This window comes from Crocodylus siamensis, chromosome 8, assembly GCF_052110815.1.
Source record: "Crocodylus siamensis isolate JL-2025a chromosome 8, ASM5211081v1, whole genome shotgun sequence".
Lineage (NCBI taxonomy): Eukaryota > Metazoa > Chordata > Crocodylia > Crocodylidae > Crocodylus > Crocodylus siamensis.
In genome coordinates, this window is record NC_143402.1 from 77499379 (window position 1) to 77515074 (window position 15696).

Below are 15696 nucleotides of genomic sequence, written 5' to 3' on the forward strand. Positions count from 1 at the left end.
CACGGTGCCAGCCGGTATGGGCGACGCATCCATGGGGTCGGGTGGGCATGAAGGGGCATCACACGGAGCCCTGCCGCGCCTGTTCTGTGGTCTCATTAGCTTTTGCATACAACATTGAGTGGGCACGGCTCATCAGGGGGCAACGGTGGGTCTCAGAACAGCTTGGTGCTATTTGGTCCCCCCATCTCTCACTAATGTGCCTCTGGGCAAAAGCTGCCACCAGCAAAAGCTCAAAATGCCTCCGTTCCCCAGCCAGCAGATGGAGGAAAGCAGCATTTCCCTCCCTCCCTGGGGTGAGGAGAGGATAAATACGTGGAGGTCATTGGAGGACAGCGGCCGTCCAAGTACTTTGGGTAGCTTCCCGTCTCATCAGCACCAGAAACGCACAGATTCTCATAACCATTTGAACACAAAGGACGAACGAGAAGGGTTTGATTTCAGTGGGAAAAGTTCATATCTATCCCAAGACCAGTGCAAGGACGACTGACACCATCCACAGGAGGTTTCCGTAGCTGCTGTTGCCCGATTAGAGGTTGCCAAACGCTCCCCGTTCCAAGCAACGAAAGGAAAGAGCCGTGGGAGCCAGGCATCTCCCAAATCACGAGAGCAGCCCACAACTCAAACCTCTTTCTGCCTCCTGAAAAGAATTTGTTTTTGCAAAAATCTAGTTGGGCTAGTAAAAGATATCACCTCTACCATGAGTCCCGATTGCTGTTTCTGCCTCCTGGCTTTTGAAGGGTTGCGCCTGCAAAACAAAGCGCACAACACACCCAGGCTAGAAATGTACTTTAAAGATATAATAATAATAATAATAATAATAATAATAATAATAATAATAGAAGGGCAAGATTATCATGTATGCATCTCACTCTGGGGCCTACAGTTTTAGAAAAAACAAATATTGCCAGACTCGTAATGAAACAAAGTCCCAGGAATTGGCAGCGCTGCGCAGCCCTCTTCTCACTCTGCTCCAGAAGAGCACAACTTACATGCATGATAATTACTTTTTTGCAGGAAAATCGTCTGAGCTCTCTGGAAAAGGGCCTAAACATTTGGGTGCTTGTGGGTCTGCGCAGGGGCCAAGGTGTAATCTGGAAATTACAGATATGTCACGCAATATAGTACCTGTTAGTGGCGTTTCTGCCCATGTATTTTGAGACTTATTATGCCTGGAGAAGGGCGATTGTGCCTGAAAGCTTGCAAAAACCTTTTCCCCCCCAACTACTCAGTCGATCTAATAAAAGATATCACATCTACCCAAAGAACTTTGCCTGCCTGTGCATTTTGAGACTTTCCAAGGTTGCCCTTCCTGCAAGGCCACGTCAACCCAGACAAGGGGTAGCCTCAAGAAGGTACCGTATCTTCCGAAACCCGTCAGCAAAGAGCCTGGGTTTCCTCTCCCCCGGCCCTGTACACATGGATGGGGGTAGAGCGAGGGGGTCTTGCAGCGCTGCACTTGTCCTTACTTTCTCAGCTCCAGAAAGCCTGCAGGCTTGCAAAACTTTCTGCGGAGGTTAAAAAATCAACCCCTCCAACTGCACACAGCTCCGTCCTCCCCACTCCTCCCCCCTTCCCCGCGCTTTGGTGGCTGGTTCCTGCGCCCGAGGTCTTTGGCAGCCCGGTCACGGAGTTGCTTTCAGGGTGCTGGCCTAACACCCACCGTGTTTAATTTCCTTCTCTCATTTCTCCGCTGCGTCTATTGAGACTCCCTGAAGGAGAGCCTTTGAGCAGGCTCGAGAGGTAACACAAGCCTCAGGAAGGAAGGACAAAAGGGATCCGATAGTCAGCAACTTCATTTCAAACACACAAGGGAGTTTCTTGCCTAAGCCCTTTACAGGTACAGAAGGCTCAGAGGGGATCGAGGAAACAAAGGAGCCGTTGGTCCGAGTTCGTCTACGCGGCTCAAGCCAGAGGGAGATGCACGGCACCCCGCCTCCCCGAGCCGACCGCGGAGCCGAGATCTTTCCAGCCGATAGCATGGCTTCGACTCCTGGCCTTGGCAGCCAGCGAGAACCTGCTGAAAACCAAGCTGCAGGAAGTTTGGATGTTTGCTGAAGGGATGTACTGTACGAGGCAGTGTTTTCTTCCACCCCAGCGTTCGCAGGCCTGTCATTCCCACTTATTCAGGGCATTAATCTCGCTCAGAGCAGAGCTGGGCAGACAAAGTCCTGCTTCCCCAGCTTCCAAAATACAATGCCCCATGACCACAGGCTGGTTGTCTTCCAGGCAGCGGGAGCATTTAACCTCTGAATCCCTTGGTGAAGGGAGCCAGACAGATCTGCGATTTATTTGCACTGCTAAATGATTCCTTTCCAAACCAAAGGGCTGGGGAGGGACAGGAAGGCAAAGCAACTCCTGGAGATGCAGCTGCATGATGAGGGGGGCAAGGGACAAGACGGCAGCCGCCTGTTCAAATTAAGGGGACGTTTCAGTGCAGAGAGAGGGGCTTGCATGGTGGAAGAGAGGGGTGGAGGGTCTATTAACTGGGGGGAAGTGAAAAAAAAAAAACTGTGCATAGTGCCCATGCTTCCAGGCCCAAACACTGCTCTAACCTCATGCTGCCGCACCCCCAGCTCCTGCCTCCATAGCCCCCAGTTCTCCACAGTGCACGGATGAGGAAGGGATTATCAGGGCATGCAGAGGTGAAGGGGAAAATAAAGCCTTACGTGCATTAAAGCCACTGAACCCTCTCACCGGATCGCACCATTCTTCCTCTCCAGAGGCCGCGGTGATGGGCTGAGTGGCCACGGGCTGAAGGTGTGACCCAGGCGAGATGGAGGGAACGAAGGTTCAGACCAAGACTGCGAAGAGGACAACGAATCCAGCAGCGATGTGATGGGTTTCACAAGAAGCCGCTTTGGGATCCGAGTGTTTACATTTGCTCCTCAAACCCAATGCAATTTTTCCCCCCCTTACCCGTACAAAGGTGAAGCCAGGACACGGGCAGAGCAGCGTCATCCAAACTGCTGTGGCTCTGGCAGCGCCGTTCGCTTCAAACTGGTGCTCACGGCAACCTGGGAGGAACACTGTCTTTGCCTCCCACCCGCAACTCCAAAAATTAAGGAGCTCCCAGAAATCCTGATTTGGTGGGTAGCTCGTCCTTCGGAGCAGGGCATTACCTCTGGATGAACAGCATTTGGTTGTTGTGGCCTGCCTTCGATCTTCGACTTGCCTGGCGTTTACGTGAAGCCGGTCATTGCAAAAGGAAGTGTTACAAGCTGCATGGGCTGCATGTGCAGACTGAAATCAGGATTTTTGGATTGAAAGCACTGCTCCCAGCTACTTCATATATATTTAGAGGCAGCAACAGACCAATTTAACTCTTTACCCACCCCAGCCACTAGACAGATACCCTTGGACGTGGTGGTACCTCCTGTGAAAGACAACGCAGGCATTACCCTCCACTCTTGGTTTCACCAAGGACACTGGCAATATGGGCCCACTGACTGCCATCCTAGGGGGACTGTATTTATATTTTAAGTGGCAAACACTGGCAAAAGCTTGAAGTCCCAACCCACTCAGCAGAACAGGCATGCAGAGAACAAGGGCGCTCTAGCTTGGTCATCTCTCCATTATTTTTTTGCAGGCTTCCTGCCCATAGACACGTGGCTCTGGAAGTCCAGCCGGGTTCCCTCTTGTGCCCACTAACCTTTCCCACCCAGGCTGGACTGAACACAACTACACTGCACCTGATCTGCAACCTGGGCATCTTGCCAAGCGATGCTAAGGGACCCACCTTGTTGTCCCAGCACCAATGTGCAGCAAGGCAGAGGTCCGTACGAGTTGCATAAGAGTTTCACACAGGTTTTGGAAGCACTGACCCCATTTATTGCCCCTTCACTGCAGATCAGAGAGAGAAAGACTAATGTGAAGGTCACACCGAGCAACCAGCCAAGCCTTCTACATTAAACGTAGCAATGCTCAGTTGGGAATCAGAAACAGCTCCAATGTCAAGCCCTGTAGGGGCTCAAGGACATATTAACTAGCTGGTGCTGGCCCTTGTCTTAAAGTGTTCAGAGCCCATATAATCTAATGGTGCGAGCAAAGACATGTATTCAAACCTACATCACTCCACACAGTTCAGTGAGGGTTTATGCCACGAAAAGCCACGAGAAAAAGAGCAAGCCCTGAGCTCGCTGCCAGGGGTGTCCACAGTCCACCCACCCACGGCTACAACACTCTGCCTGGATTTCCAGCCTCTGCATTTGCTTGCCATTAACAGCCCCTTGTCTCACAGCAAGGAGTCCTAGTGTGCACAGCATCCTGCCACCTCTCGCCTTTCTGTCCACCAGGTTTCCCCCATCATGGCTAAAACAAACTCAAGTTTTCTTTGCGCCTCAGCTGAGCCAACAAGGGGATATCTAGATATGCATCTATAGATGGACTGATAGAGATCTCTATCTATATAGTCTCACTTATCTATATATCTACATAGATATACACAGCTATAAAATCGATGCATCTGTATAGATGCACAGATATACATGCATCTTGCATCTATATACAGATATACATGCATCTATATATGCAGATGTGTGTGCATCTATACAGATATAGCTGTATCCCTGTATCTATACAGCTCTCTCTATGTATAACTGTATAGATAAGTGAAAATATAGCTATAGACAGAGATCTCTATCTATACATCTCTAGATAAAGATGTGGTGTGTGTGAACTGCACCCCACCACTACTGGCTTCACCAAGACCACTGGCAATACAGGTCCATTTACTGCCATCCTAGAGGGATTGTATTTATGTTTTAAGTGACAAACCCCAACAAAGGTTTGGCGTATCATCCACTCAGCAGAATAGACGTGCAGGGAATGAGGAAGATCTACAGACAGAAATCTATTTCTAGATCTAAAGCTATGTAAGGGAGAGATAGAAACATCCATTGAGCATCACACCTTGCATTTGGGATGAGTTGGGTTTTTTTGGTTTGTTTGTTTAAGAAACTGATACCTAGATAAGGCACACCAGGCTGACTGGACTGCCACTGGTAGGAGTTATTTTACAGCCAGGAACCCACCATAACCCACCTTCCTACTCAGATGTCCTCGACTAGGCAGCCTGAGCCTTCTCCACTCCAGCGGCCGCCCAAGGGAGGCCGGGGGCCGCAAGCCCACCAGGTACGAGTCCACTGCCCCAGTCCCATGCTCCTTCCCGAGGCCAGAGCTGCCAACGTCCTTGGTCTGAAGAGAGTGAACACGGGTTTCTCTCTCCTCGGCAAACAAGCCTGCCATTAAAGGGACAGAACTTGGACAATATTTAATGACTCCGATGCAATACTGAATTACTCTGATCGTGGGAAGGGGGTGGCCGGGAGCAAGAGGAGGAGCGGGAAGGTAGGAACTGCAGGGGAAATTCCAGAACCAGAGATGAAACGGAGCTGCAAAGCAGCTCTGACAGGTTAACAGGCAGGTAATATCCCAGCCGTGTTTGCTTAACCAGGCTAGCTCCCCGGGCAGCCCTGCGAAGGCCGAGCGGCACATCCTAAACCACTGAGGGGAGGGTTCAGCACAATAACCGGTCAAACGGGAAGCCAGGGACGGGGCTCGCTGGGCCGGGAGCCTCTGCTGCGTCTTGGGCCCCAACTTGCCCCCATGCTGGGAGACACACAAGCACTCGTGGACAACGGGATTCAACTCAGCGGGACACATCTGCCCGTGCAGGCTTGTCTTAAACCCACCTTCCTTGGGGCTGATCCCTCGCTCATGCCCTCTGATCGGGGTGGCTTTTGTTGCCGCCACCTCCAGCAAGGCAAAGCCAGCCACCCCTGCAGAAAAGTAACATCAAACCTCAAAAGGTGTCCCCGGCATTTATATCCCCAAGGGCCTCTACCACACCGCTGATGCAAAGAGGTCCCTCTGACAAGCATGGCCCAGGGGTTCGAGCACAAATGGAGATCTCTGTAATCCAGTCCTGTCCCAACACCCGTTCCCTGCAAGCCTCCAAATGATTTATACTGCCAGTGCCTTGGGCACAGACCTTTGCCCTCCCATGCTTGCAAAGCACCACACCATGCCTAACACTTGACCAGGTCTACAGGGAGGCTGCTCATCACAACCTTTGATAATCTTCATGCCACCAGCATAGGGTACGATGGGGACAAAGTATTACCTTAGCCACAATTCCCATTCGGGGTTAAACAAACGACAGAGAGGGAGTCTCACCCAGCACAAGGGTGTTAGGGAGTGTTAAGCAGCCTCCAGGCTCTATAAACCTTTGACAAAACAACAGATTAACCATTAGACAGGTGTCAACCTGTCAAAAACGTGCACTCCTCCTTACCGATCAGGACAGGCAGCCCCAGACCCTCTAAAAAGCTAATGGTGGTTTGCTTCCTTGAGACAATTCATGGACCAGCAATTGGCACTGCCACCCCCCACCCTCCTGGATCCCCAGACTGGATTTCCAAGCCCTGTGCCAAGGTCACACTGTGCATTTTTTTGATGATTTGGGAAAAAAAAAAAAAAGTAGTTTATTAGAAAAAGTGAGCAACACCAGTTAGGGGAGCTCATCAGAAAGCAGATGTCTGGGGCATGACGACACACACGGCTAGGCAATGCAGTCACTGCCAGCCCATGGCTCCTAACAAAGGGGCATGCTGACTATTAAATGAACCTCTGAAGCCCGTGTGCCCATGACCCAGAACCAGAAAAGAGCACCCACAGTTACTGGTGCCCGGCATCTCTGCAAATCCCACTGCCAAAGTGACGTGCCATTTGGGAACACATGCAGTTCTGCCCAGATGCCCAAGATCCCCACACCACTCTCGTCACCGGCTTTGATACAGCTCCTGACCTGCAACCGCTTCCCCACGGGTGTTTTTTCCCCCATGGATTAGGACTTCACATTATTCAGAGCTCTACGGTAGAGGTAACAGACCACAGTCCTTGCTATTCTGGAAAAAGGCGTTTCTGCATCTCGCGTGAGCAGCGAAAAGGCTGATCCTGCAGCCTTTGCACACTCAGACCCTGCACTCTGCAGCACTGCTCGTTTCTGCAGCATCCTGGAACTGGCACAGACCTCTGGGGACACGCTGCAGCTGACAGAGAGGCCAGACCAGTTCTGCAGGCACCTGGAGCAGGAGATGTCCGCATCAAGGTGTGCTCTGCCTCTGTTGACATCACAACCGCTTGAATCGGAGCTGCGCTCCCACTGCCAGGCACAGGGAAAATACCGCAAACAAACACCAAGCAGCTCTCACCCGGGGAGCGAGACTCGACCCTTGGACCGGGACTGTCTTGGCAGGGGCTAGCTGCCCTGCCAGCCTGGGCTAAGGTGGGGCGACATGGTTCTCCCAAGGGTGGGAAGTTTGCTTGCCAAGGGCTGCATGCATAATGCTTTCCTTTTATTTTTTAATGCACCAACCCCCTGATCATTGTTTTCCTCTGGTTTTGGGTTCCTCTCCTTTAAAAGAAGGGATGGGAGGAAAGCAGGGAAGGAAAGATGGGGAGAGGAGGGAAAAAAAAAAAAAAAGAGTGATTCTATTTGAACATTTCCCTTGGTTTTAAATAAAATGTTTCCTGATATTTTCTTAGGTTATGGAAATGAATATTTTCCCCTTGCACACACGTGCACACACACACTTCATTTTCCAGCCAGCCAAGCTGAGAAGAATCACCTAGATGATCCCCCATTGCTGCTCTCCAACTGGGAACGATTCACTTAACAGCAGGTTGATCAAAAAGGTTTGACAGACTCACTTCCCAAACTCTTTGGGTTCATGCCAGAGATCCCTCCTTTCCAAAGGGGCAACTGGGGTATGCTCCAGAGCCGTGGCCCTGCCACCATCCAGCACCATAAGACAGCATCTCCATAAGCATCTCAATAGTCTCATGATACTCTCAATACCACATCTGCAAAACTTACTTGCATTAAAAAACAAAAATGTAAAGTTTACTTTGGCAAACTGTGTGCGACGAGGCTCGAGGTGACCTTACGGTATGACGCAGGGTATGGAAATCAGACTCTGCAGCTGCAAAGAATAAATTAACCTACACACACACACACACACACACACACACACACACTTACTTTAGTGTGTACATCAGCACTGAAAAAATAATTAACCTGTACACGCATATGCTTAACTGTAGGGTGTACATCAGCACTGAAAAGGAAACTTCACAAGAAAAAAAAAATCCATTATTCCTATGAGAAAAGAGCAACACTTTCATGAAAACAATGAACCAGGAACATAAGAGCTACAGATGCCGAGTACACAAGACAGTGATTCTCAACCAGGGTGCACCAAGATCCTTTGAAGGATGCCACAGGAAGGGTGAGGACATAAGAAAAAGCAAGATAGGCTCTGGCTCTCCCTGCCTGGCTGCTCCCTAGCCCCATTACCTGAGCCCTCTAACAAATAAATTAGTTTTTGAAATGCAGAGCCCCTCGATACACAAAGCGATGGAAGGATGCTGTGTCCAAAAAGGTCGAGACGCACCGAGCGAGAAACGACAGCCTTTACCAAGAAGGACAGGCATTGCTCACCGAGGCTGTAAGCAATGCAAAGGTATCCGTGCTTGCTCCTTTTGCAGCGCAACTCCTGCATAGTTGGCTTTGAAAAGACATGTTTTACTAGGGACGGAAGGGAACCAACTCTTAACTCAGCCATAAATTTGCCATCAAAGGTTTGCTGGATTCCCTGCCCCTGCCCTCGCTCAGGGAAGAAAGGATTTATGGCTTGTCAGGTAAGCTGCTTTGCAAGCAGGAGGGGGTGGGAAAAAACCCTCAGGATGGAAAGACTTGCCAGGTAAAGGTCTAGGAGAAAGTAAGCCGCACTCTGGAAAAGGCACCTTAGTATTTCAATGCCAATGCGCAGGGATGCCTGAAAAAGCAGCCCAGCCATGTCAGAAGAGTCTCCGTGCATCGCCGCTCGCAGGCAGCATCTCTTCTCTTATGGGTCCCAGTGAAACACCCTTCCCTGCCCAACACCTACTGACACCAGCCACTTTCTCTGGTTTTTATTGTGCCTTGATCTAGATAAAAACCTACTTCACCAGCGAGTTCGGGCTAAGGAGGGGTGGGCTGCAGCTCAAGACCTGAACACACCCACGGCCAGAGACTGGGGGAGGGGGGGGGGGGGGCGCCTTGGAGCAAAACCTTGGGAATCCAGTGCTGCAGACAGGCCAAGTTTTCACTGCTTTGTGTCTTATTGGTATCCCTCATCTGTTAAAAAGCAGGAGCCTACTTCTTCCCTGAGAGGAATACAGTTAAAGGGATGCATTCGTTTTCAGAGCACCTTGTTCTCCCAGGTTAATCCCTAGGACATGAGCAATTATATTTCCTTCCTGCATTACAGACACCAAAGTGGGTCAGCAAGGGCACAAGTCATCCCTGCATTTAGAAACGGCTGCACAAAGCCGGGGCATCACTAACGTGCTTGAAGCACACAGCCCATCAACCCAGGGGCAACGTGGATCTGGAGAGATACGGAGCCCTGTTCAAGGCAAAGGGAGAAATGCAGCTTCCCGACTTAGACTAGCTCCTGGAGAGCGTAAGGTTGAAGGGAGCTAGCACAGACTGAACCAACCCGACGATGGAGAGAGAGCGTGACAGAGCCGATGGCTGGGATGGGGGACTAGCCGGCCCCTGCCATTGCTGGAAAGGTCTGGGAGTTTGAGCAGCTTTCTGGGCTTCCTTTGCAATAGGAAATAGGAGAAGCAAACTCCAGATGCCACTTCAAGGTGCTCACAGGTGGTGTCTTGCTTCTGTTTCTAGCTGCCCGTGGAAATGCACGTGGCCACGGCTGAAATGGATCTCGCTGTGCTGCAGAAAGGGCAGGATCCCCGCTCACATGCAAAGCAGATAACTGGGAGAACGCCACATCTTTTCCCAGTCAAATGCACCTACCCAGCATAGTCCCTTCCCCTAGCACTCCGCTCACCATAGCAAAGGGCAGCGGTCCTATACGGTCCTCTAGTCTCTGCCACTGACTGCTTGCATAGCCTTGGTCATGTCACCTCACCCACCTCTGCCTCGATGTCTTCATAATGATGAATAATATACGTCTTAAGAACGAACTGCACTTTCAAGCTGAGTCAAAGTAGGAGCTCCTTGTTCCCAGAACCAGGGAGTACATTGCAGACTCTGACCAAACTGGTTCCTGGGAAAGGATTTCAAAGCTGGCCTGTGGAGGGACAGGGATGACTCAGGGAGTCAGCAACGGGGCATGGGAGGTCCCACCCTGACCTTATCAGTCAGCCTAGGCCCCAAGCCCAGTGACAACTCCTCATCCAGCCACCTGCTGCCTTTGGGAGATGGTTTGCACTTCCAGGCACACGCAATACAAGGTATGCAAAGGCAGCGGGGCACAGGACAGCAACCCCTGCTTATGCCAGGCACAGACTACAAACTGGTTCACCATATCCAAGGTACTGGAGCATTGCAAGTGCATGGAGTTGTCCTTGCCCTTTAAATCCCTCTCTTCTTTCACCCTTCCCCTCCTGCCTACGCCTGCTTGCTCACTGATATTTATTATCTCCGGCCATTTCATAATCTCGGGCAGGGGATGCAAGAACACAACTCACAACAAAGTTGCACATAGAAATCCTGGTCGCAAAGGGGATGTGGGAAAAGGCTGGTGCTCCTCCCCCGTCCGCACGGCGAGCTGCCCACACAGACCCAGACTCGGGTCAGTAATGCTGAGGCTGCGTTTCTCCCCCTACCATCCTCCCTCAAATTGGACACTGTTCCCTGACAGGGCTGGGGGAGGGAAATGCTCTGCAGAGTGGAAACTCTTGGAAGGGAAATCACAATCCTCCAACTCGTTCAAAAAGAAGACTCATTTCTCCTCAAGGCAACATGACTGAAAGCTAGAGAGAGACTGCAGAGATACAGGGCCACGGGGAGGATGTGGATGAGGCTGGACTGGCACCAAGAGCTTTGGGGTCAAATCCTGGCTGACCCACAAATGCTGTTTGGCTCTACAATCAGGACTTGCTGTAGAGGTGATATTTTATTAGACCAACTCATATCTAGCAACAACAACAAAAAATAAATTGCAAGTTTTTGGGGGGGGGTTTTTTGCAAAAAGCTTGTTGGTCTAATAAAAGATATCACCTCTACCATAAGTCCTGATGGCTTTTGCCACTAAACCAATACCTGTTTGGCTCTAGGCAGTCCTGTCCCCATCCCATGCCTCAGTTGTCCAGCTGTAAAATAGCAATAACGCCCCTTCCTCAGCCAACTCAGGCAAGGTCTGTTCTTGTGCAAAGTCCTGCCATTGGGGCCTGTGGGCATGACAACGTGACAGAAGCAGCAACCTGGGGAGCGCATGCAAGTGCTTCAGGTCAACTGCGGTTGGAAGCGAAGCGTGGGGCACAATGTGTAAATCATAAAGGCTGGGGCCCTCTCCCTCCCAGGAACAGTCCCCAGGGGAGCAATGCCAGAAGCTGCACCCATGCTGACCCTGCCGCGTAGATGAGAACATGCCAGATTGGACATGGGCCGAGCTAGCCTGGATCAGGCAGGGAAGTGCCACGGATGACCACTTTGCACCGCCGAGCTGGGAGCAGGCATTGCTCCACTCCCGCTTCCAACCGAGGTGGGGACAGATTTTCATGTGCGGAGAAAAGGGGAAACAAAATCCTCCAAAAGTATGGTCTGGTCATGCACAGTGGTGTTTGCTCCATCCACTTGCTGTGGCAAGCCTCAGCCCCCGTCTAGGATACGGGTTTGCAGTGCACTGATGGCTGCACAATGCCTATGGAAGATGTGAGATAGGAGTAAAAAAAATATATCTATCTATATAGATATACAGCTATCTACTGCTTCTATTTCCAGCTGCCCATGGGAATACACGTGGCCACAGCTGAAATGGATCTCGCTGTGCTGCAGAAAGGGCAGGATCCCCGCTCACATGCAAAGCAGATAACTGGGAGAACACCACATCGTTTCCCAGTCAAATGCACCTACCTGGCATAGCCCCCTCCCCTAGCACGCCGCTCACTATACCAAAGGAGAGCGATGCTATACGGTCCTCTGGTCTCTGCCACTGACTGCTTGCATAGCCTTGGTCATGTCACCTCACCCAGCTCTGCCTCGATTTCTTCATAAGACTGAACTGCACTTATTATTCATCATTAAGACATTCAAGCTGAGTCACAGAATAGGAGCTCCTTGTTTCCAGAGCCAGGAAGTAAAGATATAGATATAGACATCTACCGATTATCTGTATCTCAATAGCAGGAGGTAGAAAAGAAACTACTTTACTCAGTGCTTTGGCTGCACATCCACTGAGCCAAAAGCAAACTGGGGATAGCTGTAGGGCAAAAACGCGTGCATATAAATAAGAGATAGGAAAGGCTGATGGACAAGACAAATGGAGAAGGGGAAGAGAGAGAAAAAAAAAACAGAAAAGGCATAAGCTGAGCGTAAGATCTGCACGAAGCCTGTTCTTGAATCCCACCAGCCTGTGTCCCAGCCTCTCGCGAATACAAATCAGGACTCAAAGAGGGAAAGAAAGAAAGAAAGAAATCAAACAATTGGGAAGGAAAGTCTCCTGGCAGGGCTCGTCCTGGAGACGCGGGGCTGGTTTTGTTTACGAGCGAGAGGAAGTGGGAACCGCTCCTGTTTGCTCTTCTAAAGAAAGAGAAAGCGCCAGTGTTTTAATTTCTCCCTTGAAAGCCCCAGAGGGTTTTGCCTTCAGCGAATCAGGAGGGCTCAGATCTGAAGAGCTACCTTCTGCCTTTTGTCGGAGGATATTTTGGTTGGTTTTCTCCTTCCCTCCTCCTCCCCTCCAGTCCCTCGATGTGAAAGAGGAAACGGAGCACAAAGCGGGTATTTTTGTACATGGAAAATAGCAAGAGAGAGTGAGTGCCACGAACCAAAGGACATGGGCCCTCTCCCGCTGCTTGCAGGGCACCCCGGCCAGCTTGCCAGGGAGACTGGCTCGCAGGAGGAAGAAATGCCTCTGGTGAAACCACCTTTGCAGCAGAAAGCCACACGAGCCAAGACCAGATAAAAAGGCATGGACGTGCTGGCGTTGAGCTCGGGCTGACTGCAGCCCATAGGCACCATGAATAGCCAGCGTGGAGGCCCCATTTGGTCCCACGCAGAGGAACCGAGTCAGTTAAACCAGTGCAAAGTCCCCATCCGGTTACAGCTATTCTGAAGTCACAGTGGCTTTGCTGCACTCGGTAGAAACCAGCTTCTGATTCAAACCAAAACACGGCTGGTTTCAGCCCAAAGCAGCCCGTCTGCACAATGGGCTGCCGGTTTAAACGAGCAGGTTAAAAACCCAACCACCCCTAAAGCACTCTGGCTGCAAGCTGTATGGTGGCAGACAGGCCGAGAGCATGGGATGGTTTTAACTGAATAGGAAAGGGGAGAAAAAAAGGGAATGGAGGGGGGGAAAAAAAATATCTATACCTATCTCGAAGCACAAAAATGTGAGGTGTCCTGTCTAAGGGGTCACTGCTAGAGCCAGGAATACAACCTGGGGCTCGGTTTGCTTTGCAGGACAGGATGCTTTGATGTGTGTGCAACACTTGCGGGCGAACAGGCTTTGTGGACCCATCACAAGAGGTCAGCAGCCAAAACGCTTCAAGTATCTTTCGCATCTCTGCCTGGGAGAAGACCCAGAGAGCTGGAGAACCGCTCCTTGGCGGCAGAAGGACCCCATGTCCTGCTGCAAAAAGAAGAAACCCATCCGAAGCCAACATTCACCCATTTCGTTCCAGCTCCCCGAGGCGGACGGGTACGGGAAGGGAATGCAAATGCCATGGAAACCTGGAATTTGCAGACGTAATGTCCAAATGCAATCGGCGGCAAAGAGCACCCGGGCAGGCTGAACAGTGCAGCCTTTCACTAGGCGAGCGCTTCCCCGAGCTCTCCCTCCACCCTGCTCCTTGGGAGCAGCATCCCAGAGGCAGTGCAAACCCGAATTAACTCAACGGCGTGACTCCAAATTCACAGAGAAGCCTGGCCCTTTTCTTGCCTGCCCAACAGGCAGGGTTTGAAGGGACTGTCCCAAGCATCCAGGAGCTCGAGGGTCCGGACACACTAACACATGTTCTTGGAAGAAGCCACTCATTAAAAAATGCTGCATCTTAAAACAATTAAGCAGGCAGGCTGTCGGGAGAGTGGCTTTCCTACATGCAGCACAGGGACCATTCCCAGATTAGGGGGACTGCAGTAGAAATAGAGCCTTTTTTGCAGCTCATGAGTTCTCTAGGGAGCATGGCCTTTGTTGCAAGCTGCTTTTCCCCAGCGAGGCGGAGCAGTGTTTCAGCTCCCGGGATATTATTTTTTCAGAGGGATGGATGGAAGCAGGCAAAGCCAGAGGGGCACTGAATATCTGGGGGGCCGTCTCAAAGGGGCCTGGGAAAGGGAGCTGCAGGCGGCTACTCACTTGCCTCTGCGCAGAAAGGTACAGGCCTGCCAGGTGAGGGTGGGGAGATGGCGAGGCAGTGGGGGAAGCCAGGGAGATTTGCAAGCAGATGCTTTTGGGGTGTTTAACATGCCCCATGTCACAACATGCTGCAGACAAGAGATCTGGGCACTGCATATGCATCTACTGTACACACGCAATGCTGCAAGATACGGGAGATTTTGCTAGATGCAAGGTCGCCAGGTGTTGTTTAGCAATCCTAGCAAGCCCTCCCTGCTCCCAGGACCACAGCATGGGGAGGACCAATTCCTCCATGCGTGGCATGACACAGCACTGCCCTTCCTGGAAATGCCGTGATACCAGCCAAGTCCTGACCATCCCAAAAAGCCCACTGCTCCTACAGGAACATTACTTTGCATGGATCGAAGTCACTTCTGAACAGGAAGGTCAGAGAGAAGAGAAAACTGGAGCCTTCCCCTGGTCACAGCTCCCAAACTACCCTATGTTTTGCACTTAAAAACCAGTGCCATTTTGCCTGCTTTTAAAACAGGCCACATCTCCCCATGCATTCAAAGAAATCCTATCTGATCAGCGATGCATTCGGGGCACAGGGAGAGGGGTGGAAGCGACAGTCATCCAGACCATATGCACATCCACACATGAGCAAGGGAGGAGCAAATCAAAAGCCATTCAAGAGGAGAGGAACCAGGAGGAACTCAAGGCTACATTTTGAAAGATGCTGCTGGTCATCGCTCACGGGGACCAAGCCGACTGGCAACACGGGACAGTGCCCCAGATAACGCTGCGTCACACAGACTAGCAGGCACCAAGCAGCCCTCAGTGCTCAGGACACCTGATTTTGGTTTTTTCAGGGCAGCCCGAACATGGGACAGCGAGCAGGCATGGAGCAACATTGCCATCAAGCGGCTGTCCTGTGGAAATCCTGTGTGCCGAGCTGGTTTGGAAGGGGCAGGAATTAGGGACACAAAAGGGACCCCTGGGGACATCACGAGCACAGGCATCCGCCTCTCACCATCCCCTTCATCAACATACCAGAGCTCTGATTTCGTTTCTTAAATCAGCCCCCCACCCACCGATCACACTCACCAGGCTCAAAATATACATGGAGAACAATCTTAAAATAATCCATCTGGAGAGCATGCGTGTGCATGCGTACACACGCATGCAACCCACACAGACTTCAGAGCATCATGCTGTCGGCTCATACTTTGAGGTGAGTTCATGAATATTAATAAGTGCCAGATCTAATTTTACCTTTTTAAATCCATTAGTGAACATAATTAACTTTGGGCATTAAAATGCTAATGTTTTAAACACTTATTGGCGCTCCCCC

General features: G+C 51.0%; 1 protein-coding gene across 2 annotated transcripts in view; it reads right to left on the reverse strand.

Annotated features, from left to right (window-relative positions):
• The window catches only part of SLC39A11 (solute carrier family 39 member 11), a 319790-nt gene that overhangs the window by 48964 nt on the left and 255130 nt on the right, over nucleotides 1–15696 (reverse strand). The gene's annotated exons all lie outside the window — the stretch shown is intronic.